Source organism: Castor canadensis, chromosome 13, assembly GCF_047511655.1.
Source record: "Castor canadensis chromosome 13, mCasCan1.hap1v2, whole genome shotgun sequence".
Classification (NCBI taxonomy): Eukaryota; Metazoa; Chordata; class Mammalia; order Rodentia; family Castoridae; genus Castor; species Castor canadensis.
Window position 1 is genome coordinate 16,752,941 of NC_133398.1, and position 10,957 is coordinate 16,763,897.

At 36.1% G+C, this 10,957-nt stretch overlaps 1 pseudogene; it reads left to right on the forward strand.

The window, feature by feature from the left end:
• Window positions 1–10,433: 10,433 nt before the first annotated feature.
• LOC109681017 (TSC22 domain family protein 1-like) lies at window positions 10,434–10,705 on the forward strand (annotated as a pseudogene).
• Window positions 10,706–10,957: the final 252 nt, after the last annotated feature.

Below are 10,957 nucleotides of genomic sequence, written 5' to 3' on the forward strand. Positions count from 1 at the left end.
CTACTAGAGCTGGACAGACAAAAGAGAGCACTTGAATTTAAAAAGATTATTATGCCTGAAACTTGTCTTTGTATTTTATCTCTGTCTCCAGAGAACAGAAAATTTGACTTACTAAGATAGGCATTAACTTAAAACTGATTTTAATCCTGAATATTTCCTGGAATTATTCTGGTCAAGTGTTCCTTAGTTACAAAATTTTATGTTTTATCTCATGGAGAAAAATTATGATAGAGCTAAACATAAATTCTTTGTGGGCGGGAGGGGGGGTTAAGAAGGGGGTGGGAGAAGAGGGGAGAAATGACCCAAACACTGTATGCACATATGAATAAAATAAAAATTAAAAATAAAAAAATAAAATGTTTTGTGAAAAAATGAAAAACAATTCTTTGTGTTAAAATTATGCATATATTTGGGGTCTATAATGGATAAAGTATGGTATAAAAGAGTGTGCATGAAAAGTACACTTTTCAATTGTTGGGTAAGGTTTTGCCTTCCTAATGAGCCACAGGAATGTGAGAAGTATGACTGTCTCTTTTACAACTGCATTCTACTACATGACATAGGCCCTAGGACCTAAGACTTTTTTGAGGAGTAGTCTCTGTGCACAATTTCCAGATCAAATAAATAAGTAAATTATACATTGTGTGTGTGTGTTTTCATTGTTAGTAAAGAAATTTTATATCACATTTACCCATGCTTTTTTAAACACAAATTTTGGATATGATATTGAAGTTATCAAACCTGCAAACATGAAGTTAGAATGCTCATCAACATTCTAGCTTCATTTTCATCTATTAATGAAATAGGGTCTGGGTAATTAATATCTTACTGAAGAAATAAAGATGATAGGGTGCCAAGAAAATATTGAAAAAGACTGACTCTAAGAAGCTTTTATACTTTAAAATTCTTTTTAAGACAAGGTCTTTCTATGTAGGCCAGGTTGTCTCAAACTTATGATGCTTGTGTCTTAGTCTCTGAGTGCTGGGATTACAGGTGTGCACCACCAGGCCAACTTTTGAGGTATGAATAAATAAAGCTTGATTGGTTACATTGATTTACCCAAGAATTCATTTGTTCTCAATGGAAATGTAGTTATAATATATATACATACATACATACATATATTTCAATTTCTTCTAATTTATTGAGTTTTTTGACACTAACTTGCTATTTTTTCTAGTCAAGTCCTGTTTTTATTAGTTACTGAAAAAAGAAAAAACCTAATATAGTATTTATATTAGCCCATGATTTTTAAAAATATTTGTGTACTCTTCTTTCTTTTAGGTTCATTAATTTTCTTACTTCTATTTTAGTGATTTTATTCCACTTAGGATTTTTATGGTAAGTAATACTAAATTCTTACTGAATACTTTCTGAGACACAAAGTATGTGAATCAGCTATAAATTAATTCTAATCACTAACTCTTTCATATCAAAATGTATGTTACATTCCTTTATTTGTATACTCTTAATAGTTCTCTCTTTTTTCAACCTCTCAGTCATTATTTATTGAAGCTAATAGTAATCTCCAGTTACTCTTGTCAAGTACATCCTAAGGACTAAAAGCAGTATTTCTACAAAAAGGAATCAAATCTACCAGAAATCATGATAGGACTACAATTTTTCCTAAGATATCAGGTAAAAGGGAAGAACAAAGCTATGCTTGACCATGCAGAGTGACTGTGGATTTGAAGAGATAATAAACATAAAATGACAAAGAATATCTTACATGCTAAAAATGTACCAGGAACCAATGGGAACACTATGCCCTGCATCTCAATGAACACGAGCTAAGTGACATTAGAACTCTTGTTAAAAAGCTCAGGAAAATTAGATTTCACAGAGGTCACATGGCTAGCAAGTTTCAGGGCTGTGACCAGAACTCAGAAATTTCTCATGCCCAAAACTTTGCTTTGAAGACTGGTTGATTGATTAGCAGCACAGAATCCAGAAATGTGGGTGATGCTTTTGCCAAAACTCTCAAAGAGACCAATAAAAGAGGGAAATTTGAGTGAAACTGCTGTGTACATTCCCAGAAAATTTATTCAAAATCCTTATCCTCTATGAATGGAGTCCTTGCTTCTTGTTAGACAGATGAGGAGCCTATAGTGTACCCATGGTCACCTGCATGTTATGATAAATTTTTTTTATTCATTTATTCACATGTGCATACATTGTTTGGGTCATTTCTCCAGCCTGCCTCCCCTACCCCATCCTTTCCCCCGTCTCCTCCTCAGTTTCAGGCAGGTCCCGTTCTGCCCTTATAACTCATTTTGTTGAAGAAAAGCATGTGCATAATAAGAAAGACAAAGCGTTTTTGCTAGTTGAGTTAAGGATAGCTATACAGAAAGATTCCTACTATTGCTTTCATGTACCCATGTGTTATGACCCATGTTGATTCAACTCTAACTGATCTTTACATTGGTTCCCGAACCCCTGCTCATGATAACCTGTCGTTTTAAGGTTCTTGTATTAGTTCTTCCGGAGTGGGGATATCAAACGCTTTCATGTTTTGAGTTTTCTACCTATTCCTATATCTACGGTATGTGCTCTCCCTTTTTCTTGTGATCCAAGTCCAACCACATTGTTGCATTTGCCCTTAGATCTAAAGTCCATATATGAGGGAGAACATATGATTTTTGGTCTTCTGAGCTTGGCTGACCTCGCTCAGAATGATGTTCTCCAGATCCATCCATTTGTCTGCAAATGATAAGATTTCATTTTTCCATGGCTAAGTAAAATTCCATTGTGTACAAGTACGACATTTTCTTGATTAATTCATCAGTAGTGGGGCATCTTGGCTGTTTCCACTTGGCTATGGTGAATAGTGCTGCAATAAACATGGGTGTGCAGATGCCTCTGGAGTAACCTGTGTTGCATTCCTTTTGGTATATCCCCAGGAGTGGGATTGCTGGATCATATGGCAGGTATATGTTTAGATTTTTCAGAAGTCTCCAAATTTTTTTCCAGAGAGGTTGCACTAGCTTGCATTCCCACCAGTGGTAGATTAGGGTTACTTTTTTCCTACACCCTCGCCAACACTTGTTGTTGGTGGTGTTCTGAATGATGGCTATTCTAACAGGGATGAGGTGGAATCTTAGTGTGGTTTTGATTTGCATTTCCTTTATGGCAAGAGATGGTGAGCATTTTTTCATGTGCTTTTTGGCCATTTGAATTTCTTCTTTTGAGAAAGTTCTGTTTAATTCAGTTGCCTATTTCTTAATTGGTTCATTGATTTTAGGAGAATTTAGTTTTTTAAGTTCCCTGTATATTCTAGTTATCAGTCCCTTTTCTGTTGTATAGCTGGCAAATATTTTCTCCCTCTCTGTGGGTGTTCTTTTCAGTTTAGAGACCATTTCTTTTGTTGTGCAGAAGCTTTTTAATTTTATGAAGTCTCATTTATTCATCCTTTCTCTTAGTTGCTGGGCTGCTAGTGTTCTATTGAAGAAGTCTTTGCCTAAACATATTTATTCCAGAGTGTTTCCTGCTCCTTCCTGTAGTAACTTCGGAGTTTCAGGTCTGATATTTAGGTCCTTGATCCATTTTGAGTTGATACTAGTACAGGGTGATAGACATGGATCTAGTTTCAATTTCTTTCAGACGGATAACCACTTTTCTCAGCAACATTTGTTGAAGAGGCTGTCTTTTCTCCATCATACATTTTTGGCACCTTTGTCAAAAATGAGGTGGGTATAGTTGTATGGATTCATAACTGGGTCCTCTATTCTCTTCCACTGGTCTTAATGTCTGTTTTTGTGCCAGAAGCCAATATTACTGTCATCCCAAACCTAAACAAAGAAACCTCCAAAAAAGGAGAACTACAGTCCAATTTCCCTAATGAACATTGATGCAAAAATCCTCAATAAAATAATGGCAAACCAAATCCAACAACACATCAGAAAGAGCATTCACCATGACCAACTTGGCTTCATCCCTGGGATGCAGGGGTGGTTCAACATACACAAATCTATAAATGTAATACAGCACATCAATAGAAGCAAAGACAAAAACCACTTGATCATCTCAATAGATGCAGAAAAAGCCCTCGATAAAATCCAACACCACTTCATGATAAAAACTCTAAGAAAACTAGGAACAGAAGGAATGTATCTCAACATTGTAAAGGCTATATATGACAAACCTACAGCCAACTATCATAGTTGACGGTGAAAAACTGAAACCATTCCCCTTAAAATCAGGAACAAAACAAGGGTATCCACTATCCCCACTCCTATTCAACATAGTACTGGAATTTCTAGCCAGAGCAATTAGGCAAGAACAAGAAATAAAAGGAATACAAATAGATAAAGAAACTGTCACAATATCCTTATTTACAAATGATATGATCCTTTACCTTAAAGACCAAAAAACTCTACCCAAAAACTCTTAGACACCATAAACAGCTACAGTAAGGTGGCAGGATACAAAATCAACCTACAAAAATCATTAGCTTTTCTATACACCAACAATGAACAAACTGAGAAGGAATATAAGGAAACAATTCCATTCACAATAGCCTCAAAAAAAATCAAATACCTAGGAGTAAACTTAACAAAAGATGTGAATGACCTATACAAGGAGAACTGCAAACTCCTGAAGAAAGAAATCGAGGAAGACTACAGAAGGTGAAGAGATCTTCCGTGCTCATGGGTCGGTAGAATCAACATAGTAAAAATGGCAATACTACCAAACGCAATCTACATGTTTAATGTAATTCCCATCAGAAACCCAATGACTTTCATCACAGAAATTGAAAAATCTACCCCAAAGTTCATTTGGAAACACAAGAGACTGCAAATAGCCAAGGCAATACTCAGCAAAAAGAGCAATGCTGGAGGTATCACAATACCTGACTTCAAACTATATTACAAAGCAATAGCAATGATCAGATTTTGAAGTAATATAGGATTTCTACACCATCCCTTTATTTTTTTCTCAACTACATTTGGCACACTTGAAATTATAATCTTAGTTATCTTCTGAGAAATAGTTGTCCTTGTGTCATTCCACCCTGTCAATATACTCACTTTTCAAAAGATGTTTACTAATCAGTGAATAATAACAAAAATGGGCATATTATTTTAATTGACACAGAGACCAAGGCAAAGTGAATTGTACTCTAGAACTTGTTTCACCTAAATAAATGAGTCAGTGCAAAAATACGGGTAATTATAAAAATCATGAAATATGTTCGTGATGGTGACATTAGTGTTTGCTATGTGACATATATTATCCAGAGATTTAACATGAATTATTTCATTTAATCAATGTTGCGAATAATTCTCTATGCTTGCCACATATCTCTTTGTTCCAACTAAATTCATCTGCATCTGAGATACATAATTTCCGGTATTCTGAGTTTCTTCCCTTTCCTTAAATACCTGAATTTCTTTGCTTTCCTGATTACCTTTATCACAGCCCCAGGAGTTTTCTTTTTATTATTATTATTTTATTATTCATATGTGCATACAAGGCTTGGGTCATTTCTCCTCCCTGCCCCCATCCCCTCCCTTACCACCCACTCAGCCCCCTCCCTCCTCTCCCCCCCACCCCCTCAATACTCAGCAGAAACTATTTTGCCCATATTTCTAATTTTGTTGTAGAGAGAGTATAAGCAGTAATAGGAAGGAACAAGGGTTTTTGCTGGTTGAGATAAGGATAGCTATACAGGGAGTTGACTCACATTAATTTCCTGTGCGTGTATGCTACCTTCTAGGTTAATTCTTTTTGATCTAACCTTTTCTCTACTTCCTGGTCCCCTTTTCCTATTGGCCTCAATTGCTTTTAAGGTATCTGCTTTAGTTTCTCTGCATTAAGGGCAATAAATGCTAGCCAATTTTTTAGGTGTCTTACCTATCCTCACCCCTCCCTTGTGTGCTCTCACTTTTATCATGTGCTCAAAGTCCAATCCCACTGTTGTGTTTGCCCTTGATCTAATGTCCACATATGAGGGAGAACATATGATTTTTGGTCTTTTGGGCCAGGTTAACCTCACTCAGAATGATGTTCTCCAATTCCATCCATTTACCAGCGAATGATAACATTTTGTTTTTCTTCATGGCTGCATAAAATTCCATTGTGTATAGATACCATATTTTCTTAATCCATTCATCAGTGGTGGGGCATCTTGGCTGTTTCCATAACTTAGCTATTGTAGATAGTGCTGCAATAAACATGGGTGTGCAGGTGCCTCTGGAGTAACCCAGAAGTTTTCTTAGTCTGTGTGCAGGATTTCCTGTAAATATCAGGAAGTTAATGTCCCTGGGGCAACCCTTAAACAATAGAACATGAAAGTTGGCTGATGAATACATTTGTTTCCCCACTGATTGATGGACAGCTCTAACGCACATTCTATAATGTTACACAGAAGATTCTAGCAGACTGCAGGGAAAAAAATCTACTAATTAATTAATTCTTTATATCTCACTTCCCCAGTCTTCCTGCCATTACTTTCTGGTATTCTCTACCAAAGGATTTGCCTGATCCCAAGTCCCTCTCTCAGAATTTTCTTGTGGGTGATATTCTGAAATTGGAATAATCACTGGTCAATAAACATAAGGAATTGATTTGTGATTAGTGATTTGTGATGATGAAGCATCATAATCACTAAAAGTTTCATATGTGAACTGAAATATGGAAAGCAGAAAGAATGGCTTTTGTAGTAGCCTTGGATTTTAAAAGATGGGCATGATGGTAATTATAAAGTGATGGAATTGGGTGAATTTTGGTAAATGCAGAAAATATGTTGGCTTAATTTAATCACTATCAATTCAGATTGTCCTCTGACAGACAAAAACCTCCAAAAAAGCACTCTTAATCCAGAAGAAGAGTCCAACTCAGAAGTTGGACTGACATTTTCTCAAAGTAAAACTCTCATGAAAGAGAAGCAAGGAAAGAAAATAACATGAATTTGTTCACCTCCAGTAGCAATAGAGGAGAGAACCATGAAAATTAGGTTTAATATTAGATGTAGAGCTACTCTAATCACTCATCTAAAGATAAGTGAATATTTAATGAGTGGAAAGTCTATGCTAATCCAGTGCTCTAATAAGAAATAGTATTCAAATATTTCAAAAGACGGTATCCAGGTAAATGCCTCTGACAAAGTGAAATCCCTAGATTATGTTGTACCAACTTGATTGAAGAATATTGCTTCATATCCCTTAATAAGACAGAATAGACTCTCAATGCCTAGAGATCACACAGAGATATAATCTAAAGCAAATATCTCTCAGTATATTTGTTTTGGTCCTCAATATTTTTGCCCTTCATGTCTCATTTTTTTGTACAGGTAATTCTAAGACATATCTTGGGATACACTAAATAAAGATAAAATGACTTATTCAGCAAAAAGGAACAGCAGAATCTGGCTTATATTATCTGGGAAGATCTAAGAGGGGAAGAGGAATGGATCATGAATTGAGATTTGAAAATGTGTAAGAGTTTGAGTTAATAAATATGGGATACTTTCACATGACCTCAATTTAGCATCCTTTATGAAGAAACATAAAGCTTGTCTTAGTAAATTGCAGATGGATCATTGACTCTTTGACATGTTAGTGATATGGACTAGACTGGTAGAAAGGCAACAATAACATAAAGGAGTCAAAGAACAGGTATAGTACTGAATCCAGGTGCATTTTGCCAAGCATCCTACTCTACTATATCCAGGAATAGTGATTGATTACAGTTGTGACTAATTCTTGCTGCAGTGGCCAATGGTTCCCAGAAATGACCACTGTTGGGGCTTTTCCAATCCTAGAGGTTATCCAGAGTCTCCATCTGCTCTCATTATAGCTGTAGTTTCATGTATGCACCTGTCCTAAAATAGCCATCTTTGTTCTGAGGACAGCTTATTAGGTAAGCCACTCACAATTTCCCACTTTTGGGGAATGTTTACTAATATTTCTTAAAGAGTTTCACAAATATGCACATTTATTTAGTGTATTCTTCAAATTCTATCCATAGAAGTACCTAAGTCCAGAAAAACCTATGAGCTTGAATGTTAGTCAAGATGCCTACTCTTAGTTTCCTTCAATGGCATACTATTGCTTTATATTCACTTCTGCTTCAGTAATATATACCTTTTGATTACATAAATCTTACTCTGCTAAAATCTCCTCTTTCTGTGTCCCTTGAAAAAACTTACTGTAAAAATAAATGACATTCCAGAACTCCCTCAGCAAAGTGTTGAGAAAAGAGAGAAAGACTCAAAAAGCCCATGCAGGTGAACATATTAGCAAGGCTATACTAGGTAAGGTCAGATAAGTCACCGAGTTACTGTTTCCAAGGACAGTCCAGAGGACACTGCTTTTGAGAAATAAATATTACATAACAGAACAGTTTAAAAATATGCAATTTTATTGTCAATTATAAAATTTAAAAATAATTTTTAAAAAGAATTAAAGAATATACCATAGAAGTAGTATGTTAACATCATTAAAAGATTCATATTTTTGGAGGGATAGTAGTATTCTGGAGGTCAGTGTTGAGAAGAAGTCACTGTCATGGAACTAGAATCCAGAGTACCAATAGGTGGTAGAATTTTAGGATAGAAAAGAACAAGTTGCAGGAATATTAAACACAAAATAGTCTCATAATTGGAAACAAGATCAAACTGACTTTCAGTAGTGTAGTTATGGCTGGAATCTCTAAGACTGAAAAAATGACAAACTTTAAACCATGTTTCTGGATTATATAATCAAAAACCTCAATAAAAGCTTGTCATCAGGAATCCATGTCAGGTGCTGCAATGAAAAATTGAACTAACTTATTGAGCTTCCCATCACAGGCCGATATAAGGGAAGATAGAGTCACTTGGATAAAGACACCTGTAACAATGCAAAATATATGCAATAAATGTTTCCCCTTATCTTGTTCAAGGAACATATAACTAATATTGTGCCTGAGCCACCTTTATAATACCATCAAGAACAAATGGAGCACATTTCTGTCTAACTGTGGGTTTAGTGACATGTCGTTGGCAGCTTCAATGGGCCATGAGTTGGAGTTTTTACACCATAGATATTGACAAACATTTTACATCACAATTTATTGCTTTTGTTTATTTTTTCTTGAAGATCTGATTGTTAAACATTTAACAGGCCCTAGAGTGAATGTATGCAGAGAAAAGAGAATATCCCTAGTTTTCTCAAGATACTGAAAATAAATAAATAAATAAAAGATTAACCGTCAAAAAAAAAGATACTGTGTATGGGTTATGAGTTGATCTTGGTCATAGGATTACAAATATCCTTTGTTAAAGTCAGGTGGTAATGATACATATATTTTTCACTCAACTCTATATACCATGGCTTCACTGGATATGCATCCTAGCTTTTTGTGGTAATTTCATCATCTTTATTATTACAATTAGGATGTTTTTATCTGTTTCATTATGCTATGACAGAATTTCTCAGACTGGATAATTAATAAAGAGTAGACAATTACTTTTTATAATACAGGAGTATGGGATGTTTAAATCAATGACATCAATAGCAGAAGATAAAAGGGAAAGAGGTCTTACTTAAGAGAAAGCAAGAGGAAGGTGGCTGAACTCATCCTTTCATGAGGAAACTATTCCTACAATAACTATCTGAGTCCAACAATAATGGCATTAATCCATTTTTGAGGGCAGAACCTTCATAATTTAATCATCTTCTTTTTGGTGGTACTGTAGGGTTGAACTCAGGGCCTCATGCTTGCTAGCAGGCACTCTACCATTTAAGCCACTTTGCCAGTCCTCTAATCACTTTTTAGTGTCCCATCTCTCAACATTATCTCATTAAAGATTAATTTTACCACACATGCATTTCAAAGGATACATTCAAGCTCTGAAAGTTAGCAACTGAAAAGTGATATAAAAGCAATTACTATGTGAAAGGCCAAATAGCAGCTTCCAAGATTATTCCCCCACTGTTGTCCAAAAGAGTGATTCAAAAGTAATATCAGGTACATGCTGACCTTACAATTAATACTACCCAAAAATTTAAAGGATGTAGTGTGGGCCTGTGACTCCTCCACTTAATTCACTGGAACGGATCTTGAAAGATCCCAATGAATCCTAGCAAGTTAGTGGTAAGTTTATCTCACCATAAACTTAACCAAAGTCCATCCTCCAATGACAGATTTCATAAATTTGTGGTCTACAGAAGATGGCAACAATTAATTGTGTTTCTCAGCAAAGCTGTGAATGCATTCCTTCTCAATTTAGTGAAAGGACTATAAAAGCAGGGATTGTGAGGATAATTATTTCAATTATCAAGAGGATCTGAAGTTGATACTGTATAAAGGGACAGGAAAGGCAAATAGGAAGCTTTCCTGGTTCAGCAGTCACGGGGACAGGCCGCTAAATTAGGCTTGGGACTGAGTCTGGCTCCTGAACCTCTCCTGGTGCAAGTGTGGAAGCTATGGATAACAAAATCGAGCAAGCTATGGATCTGGTGAAAAGCCATTTGATGTATACAGTTAGAGATGAAGTGCAGGTTCTGAAAGGGCAAATCAAAACATGAATAAAGAAAATTTCCCAGATGGAGCAGGAAAACAATCTGCTAAAGACACTGGCCAGTCCTGAGCAGTCCATGAAATTTCAGGCCCAGCTGCAAACTGGCTCCCCTCTTGCCACCACGCAGCCACAGGGGTCCACACAGTGCCCCCTACCCTCATTGCTCAATCAGCATCCCAGGTCTCAGGACCAACCACATAGCCTCCAATGCCTGGGCAGAACTGGCTCCTGCTGTCTGAACTGAAGAGATGGAGCATATGTGCTAGGGAGAATCCATGTCCATCCATTTCATTGCTTGCTGCAAAAGAGACTTGACACTGACATGTCATGATCTTTTCCAGTATTAAACACTTATACATTTTTGGCTTGAAGAAATTAACTAGTTGGGTGGATTAAAGATTAGTCAGAGAATTAACATGGATATGCCTGGTGCAGCTTGGCAGATATGTGAGG